Consider the following 7371-nt stretch of genomic DNA (forward strand, 5'->3'; position numbering starts at 1 on the left):
GTGGGCGCACATGCAATCAATCCAGTCCTCACACCTCGGAGTGGAATAGAGAGCAAGCTTTGCCAAAGTGGGAAAATAAGCACTAATGAATGACCAGTTGTAAATTGGTCATCATTTAAAACTCAGTGGCTTATTTATCTCCATTGAGTAAATGATGAACCACTCAGTGACTGGTAGATGCTCAGGCAATAAAATGCAAAGAAAATACAACTAGTTCTAAAAAGAAATTGCAAAAATTTAACATACATAGAACTTCCTGAGATCAATGAAAGAGATATTGGAGAATTTCTTAAATTTCACACAAAGACATTTACAAAGAGGGTCTATCAGTTAATTGTTGACAACAGTTAATTGTCAACTTAACCCTGGAGAATCTCCAGGGGTGGATGTGTGTGAGCGTTCGTGAGATGATCTGATAGGTTCTTCTATAGAGAATTACACAACCATTAAATGATGACCCAAAAGAAGTCCTTGGGCAAACTGAAGAAGACTTAAATGTAGCCATTCTTATGATCAGGCAGCAAAAATAAATGTGGGAAGAGGGGTTCTGTAGCTTTCTGTTAAGACTGCCACCAGATGGGATGAAGCCCAACCGCTTCACCAAGGGTCATCTCTTACTTAAAGTCACCCAGTTATGATGCTAATTCCATCTACAAAGTACATTCATAGCAACCTCTAGGCCAGTGTTTGGCTAAACAACTGGATAACAAGTTATCAAGGTGACATAGCATTAGCCATCACAGGCTGCCTCTTGCTCATTGTTCCTCGGTTTAAACCCATGGATGACTGTACACTTGCCACCCATGGATGAAAGTCCCAATTTCTCAGGGTGATATTTGAGCAATTTCTTATAGTTGACTCCAAATATCTTTTTGGCAAATCCTTCCCTCCTCCTGATGCACAAAGTGAAACTTTCAGTCATGGAAGGCTATTGCCATTTAATGAAATACCTGCAATTTCTCCCTCTGTATTTCTGACTCATGTCCTTTCTCATATCATTGTTCCTTCATTTATTCAATAAACAGTTATTTAAAAAATAGCTATTGAACAAATATTTAATGGATGCCCCCCTATTTTAGGCACTGAGGATGTAGTTTAAAAATAAAAGCCACTACCTATACCCTCGTGGGAACTGTAGACTGAGGCTGATGACACATCAATGGACAGTCACAAATTGTGATGAGGGCATTAAGAGGAAATTTCCATAAGAGAGAATAAGAGAGGAATATTGAGAGGCCCCAATATGCTGGTCAGAGGAAGGAGAGGCTTTTTCCTGGCTCCTGAGGTTGGAGACAGCTTGGCACCTGAACGCTGTGAGATGATCCAGGGTGGGAGTCCACGTAGTGGAAGTGGAGACACAGAGGAGGGCCAGGCCGTGCCCGCATCTCTGCTTTTGGAGCTCTGATATTCCTTTAAGCAAATACTACTTCTGGAATTCAAGCTTCTTCTCTGGGATACTATTATACTTTGCTTTATACCTTTATTTTTTTTTAAATATTTTTATTAAGAAATCTTCACACACATACAGTGCATACATGGTGCACAATCAATGGCTTACAATATCACCTCTTAGCTGTGCATTCATCACCATGATCATTTTTAGAAATTTGCATCACTCCAGAAAGAGAAATAAAAAGAAATAAGAAAAAACTCATACATCCCATACCCCTTACCCCTCCCTCCTAACGACTAGCATTTCAATCTACCAAATTTATTTTCCCTTTATCCCATCATTTATTTATTTTTATCCTTATTTTTTTTTTACTCCTCTGTCCATACCCTGGATAAAAGGAGCAACAGACACAAGGTTCTCACAATCACATAGTCACCTTGTAAAAGTTATATTATTATACAATTATCATCAATTATCAAGGCTACTGGAACACAGCTCAGCAGTTTCAGGTACTTCCCTCCAGCTGCTCCAATACACTATAAACTAAAAAGGGATATCTATGTAATGTGTAAGAATAACCTCCAAGATAACCTCTTGATTTTGTTTGAAATCTCTCAGCTGAAACTTCATTTTGTCTCATTTCTCTCTCTCCCCTATTGGTCAAGAATGTTTTCTCAACCCCTTGATGCCAGGTCCTGGTGAATCCCAGGAGTTCTTATACCTCTGTTTTAAAAGCTAGTACATGGTTTTCCAAAGTATGGTGTGGGAAACATTGATTCGGTGGGAAGTACTGATTTTGTGGGATGCACAGTCATTTTTATGACAGTAAATGTTTAAAGCAGATTTTCTGGGGATAAAAATGTATCCATCCTATGTACTCGCCAGGGATCATTCATGGGTGTTAACACTTTTAAAATTAGGGAAGCATCTTCCACCCTCTAAAGAAGCTGCAGGTATTTTACTCCTCACCTCCAATTTCTAGGTCAGATTTTACTAACTTTTCCTCCAAACTTGCTCCTCCTCATATATTCTTTGTCTCAGTTAACTACATAACCACCTAAGCAAGACATCTCAACATTATCCTGTCCTCCTTCTTTTTCTCTTAACCGACATCACTCCCCATTCCCCATTCATACACAATCCATCAACAGGCGCTGCCATTTTTTAACCTTCTTAAAATTGCTCGTATCTAACCCCTCTTGTAACTCCATTATCACCTCTGCTATGGTTTATTGTAATGGCCTCTGTGTCATTTCTCTGCCTCAAGTCTGCTCTCAAATTCTTTCTCCTTAAACAACTGTGGTATAACAAAAATACCAGATTTACCTTGCACCTCCACTGCTGAGCAATCTGTCAAGACAACCCATTGCCTACAGCAGGCATTGTTGGAAGCGATGGCATCTGCTCGCCAAGGGTCATGTGGCAATGCCTGGAGATGGTTTTGGTTGTCAGGCTGTGGTGGAGGGTGTGGTTCTGGCATTTAGTGGGTGGAAGCCGAGGATGCTGTCAACAACCCACAACATACAGCCCCTACCACAGAAATTATCTGGTCCTCAATGTCCATAGGGCCGAAGTTGAGCAAGCCTGGGCTGCAGAGTGAAACCCAAGTTCTGTGCCAAGCTTGCGAGACCTACCATGATCTGACCTTCATGTTCCAGGTGTGTGTCTTGTTCTCTCTCCGGTGCCTCATCCTCCCTAGGCCTGTGACTCCTCCATGCTGTGGGTCACCTCTTCCCGCTTCTCTTCTCTGGACTTTCCAACTCCATAGACACTTGTCCCATCTCTTCAGTAGGCCCACCCTGGCCCCCCTGGCTGGGTTAGGTGCTCCTCTCCAGGCTTATACAGCACCGTGAGGACTCTATTTCCATGCTCACCACAGCGAGAGCATCTTTGTGTCTCCTTGTCTCCATCAACTATCTTGCGAACTTCTCAAATTCAAGGACCGTCTCTTTTTATATCTCTAAAGTATAGTACAGCGTCTGGTATAGTGTTGAAAGTGAAAAAAAAATAAAAATTGATCTGCTGTAGACTGAGAAGTTGATGAGAAGTTTGGAGGAACTTCCTTCCAAACCAGGTGAGATCAGGTGAATCCACTGCTCCAACAGGTGTAGTTTTCTAGCCCATGCCACGACACCCACGATAGAGTCCACAAAGGCTCTTTGAAAACTGCACAATCTACGTAAAGGCTCATTGTCACATAGCGATGGAGCTGTGAGGGAAAGTGCCCTTTACTAGATGTGATTTTAGGCAACTTATCTGAACCTCTGGCCTCAGTTCCATATCTGTAAAATGGGAATAATGATTATCTGGCCATCATAGAGCTGTTATGTGCTTCAACTGGGATAATGGATGTAAACGCTTGGCAGCTTGGCATGCTGAAAAGCTCATGAAAGATTAGTAATTGCTGGCTATGACTATTATTATTTTCCATGTAATTATTAGACATGAGTAACTCTAAATAAATGATGGAAGTGTTACCTAATGGAAGTACTAATTTTATGCTCCCTTTTATTATTTCCTTCTGAGAAAGAAGTGATCCTTTTTGCTGCATAAATAATTTATACTGAAGGTTAGAGAAAATGCCTGCAGGACATAATGAAATCCCAACCACTGTGAGCAGATATTTTTGAAGTCCCCAGTGGTGATCATTTTCACTGTCCTAATGAGTGTCCACTGAGAAAGGGCAGCCAAGGGAAGCAGGACGGGCCATTGGAGCTGCCTCTCTGATGTCCTGCCCAGCTGCCAGAGCAGGGGAAACTTCAAAGTCATTTCTTTAGGTGAGTTAAAAATGGTGCAGTAATGAGGGGTTCCCCATAAGTCGCTTTTTGAATCACAGAGACTGGCAGGTTGAAATTTTTTTGCATTTTCCCCCAAATAGCACACCTTTTCCTCCTCCTAAAACAAAGATCAGGGAGCCAGTGTCATCCTCTTGTGTGACTCGGTGTCATCCTCATGGACCTTGCTTTTTCTGGGCATGGAATGTCTTGTTCCCTTGGAGACTGGGAGAGCGTCAGGCTGGTCCTTCCCGTGTGCTTGTGGAATGTTCCTCCCTTCTCTTTACACTTTTCTGTTATTGCACTTTCAGATTCCCTTCTCGCCACTGACTCGATGCTTGACAATGAAAAAGCAGCCCCTTCCCTGCCAATTCTCTTGATTTTTCAGATGTTAGGGGTGAGAAAACCAAATTCTAAGGTTTGCTAGGGCTGTGTGTGAAACTAGAAGTATGTGCCCGAGGGGGCCAACAAACATAACATGTGAAACTTTGATGTGTGCATTTTGTGATGCCTATTCAGTTGCGCAGGAAGTTTTTATTTATTAATTCAACACATACCCACTGCTTGCATAACTGGCTGAATAAATGAGTTAAGGAAGCTAGCTACTGTTCTCAGGGAAGCCCCTCATGGACTTTCAGCTTTCTTCTGTTACACAACTGGTTTCTTGACAGGCTTCTCTTTGGAGCATTCCATGGTCCCCCTTATAGCAAATCCTGGATTCTATTAAAGTTTTACAATTGGCCCTTAATGCAGTAGGGAAAAGGATAATGTCCTTCAAAGCAACTTGAAAGGATGGGGAGAGGATGTCGTCTATGAAAAGGAAAGGAAGGCATACAGATATGTACACAAGACAAAAGCCCATGTGCTCTTTGGGTCACAGAAGTATTGTATATGGAGGTGGATTTATATGCATTGAAACTCATTTCAAATGAATCAAGTACAATTTCTGTGAACACCTTTGTGTACATTTCCAGGGCTCAGAAAGGATATTATGTAAAAACATTAAGAACCCCACTCACACACACATAAACCCAAGGGTCAAAAAAAGTAGATTGAAACCAGTACAGCAATGTTAAGTTGGATGGAAACAAATGGAATTCTCTGTTTTCACAGGTAAGTAAGCCAGGCCTCCAGTGTATTCCAAGGCAGGTATTGATGTGGTGGCTTTTCCTGATTTGCCCTCCATTAGCAAGGCAGAGGGTGCTGGGGAAAGCGGGGGAAAGCCAGAAGTCTGCAGATTTGGATCGGATTCATGATTACTGTTTATTCGCTGTGTAACTTAGAACAAATTATTGGCTTCTCTGTGGACAAAAGTAAATAAAATGCAAATATTGAAATCTATCTTATAGTTTTATTGGCAGATTAAAGAGAGGAGGATAAGTGAACTGCTTGCCAAGAGTAGATACTCAATAAATACCACTAATTTGTACTGTAATATCATAACTGACTGACTATGAAGAAAAATGAAATGGTTAGTCAAGATTGAATACCCATGAGGACAGGGAGGAGAGAGATGTGCCAGCTCCCCAATGATGTGCTACTTTAATTTCTGTCTTCCTAGGATGACAACGGAAAGAAACATTCATAAGATGTGACATTTGTGTGTTTGCTCAGTCTGTGCGAAATAGTTAACATTTTGATCAGGTTAAAACACACACACACACACACACACACACAAACACTTTGACTAGGTCTGGGAACTCATGGTGGATCTGCTCTCTTCTCCAGGACCATCTGTCTTCTCTTTCTGGTTTGTTTCCCTTTGTTTTGTGACTTTAGAGTGAGCCTGATCCTAAATCCATGCCAGGCAACCAAGGGCATACTAGCAATGGGTTCCTGGGGGTGGCAAGTTAGGGTCGACAGGCAAGTTTTGCCCCATATAGGGAGAGAACTTCTCTATCTCGGCTCCATTCACAAGTGGCATTTTATGGCTGGGTTTTCTTTTTTGTGCCTGTGAGCACCATTCAAAAAAAACAAAACAACTTTCTCATTTGAACTAGAAATTGTTTGGTGTGCATGAACGTAAGGCTACAACTTTATTTTTCTTCACCTTTCATTTTTTGCTTTTGACTTTGCAATTGGAATTTGTTCCCAGCGAGCCCCTAACTTTTACACATGGAGGCCTCAGAACTTCAGGGGTGGAGCTGGGAGGCTTTGACAAGTGACTTGTTATTCTGAACACTCAGCTTCTTCATCAGTAAAGCAGGAGCCATAGCCCTTGCCGTGGTCGGGTTCTGGTGTCATCTTGGCCAGGTGATGGTGTCCAGTTGTCTGGTCAGGCCAGCACCAGCCCAACCATTACTGCAAGGATATTTCTTGGCTGGTTGACAATACAGAAGGCTGGTTTACTGAGTCATCAGTCGGTTGATTGCTTCTGTGACTGACTACATCTACTATCAACTAAGGGTGTATCATCCATAAACAAGAGAAGCCAATCAGTTGAAGACTTTTAAGGGAGAAGAGAGAATTTTCACTTTTTCTTCAGCCAGCGGGCCTCTTCTATAGATTTTATCAAGACCCTTCATTGGAGTTGCCAGCCTGGGAGCCTGCCCTAAGAATTTTGGACTCTTGCATTCCCATGGTTGCATGAGACACTTTTATAAATCTCATGTTTGTAGATATCTCCTATTGGTTCTGTTTTTCTAGAGAACCCTAACTAATACACTTACCTACCTACTCCTAGGGTTTATGGGAATGGCTTCCCATTGGTAAATGACTCAAAGACATTTGCAAATCTTAAAACACACTATAATTTGGGGGTGAACTGTTTGTATTTCATAAAGTCTCCAGTATTGCCTCTAATAAATTTTATGGTGATACCTATGTATTTATTTATTACCCTTTGTTTGATTAAAATTGCCCTGAAACTTGGCAAAATATCAGAGCTGTTTTACAAAAAGAGAAGAACAGTCAGGGAATTCATGAATTGTCCATCTGCTTATACGTAAATAATGAAAATGAGTAGTTGGTTATTTGAACTAAATCCACGTGTGTTGATTAGAGACCTTAGCATGTGAAAAGCACTAAGAGTGCAGAGAAAATCAGGCTTCCTGATGTGGAAGCTAAAGCATAGAAAATTCAAATTCAATTCTGTTATTAATGGCCCTAGTAGAGACACTTAGTTGAAGCAGCAAGGAACAAGCTGTTCTCGTGATGACCACCTCCAAGTTACCTATAAAGAAACTTCATGGAAGTCACTCAGAC

The sequence above is a fragment of the Tamandua tetradactyla genome, chromosome 18 (assembly GCF_023851605.1).
Source record: "Tamandua tetradactyla isolate mTamTet1 chromosome 18, mTamTet1.pri, whole genome shotgun sequence".
Taxonomy (NCBI): Eukaryota; Metazoa; Chordata; class Mammalia; order Pilosa; family Myrmecophagidae; genus Tamandua; species Tamandua tetradactyla.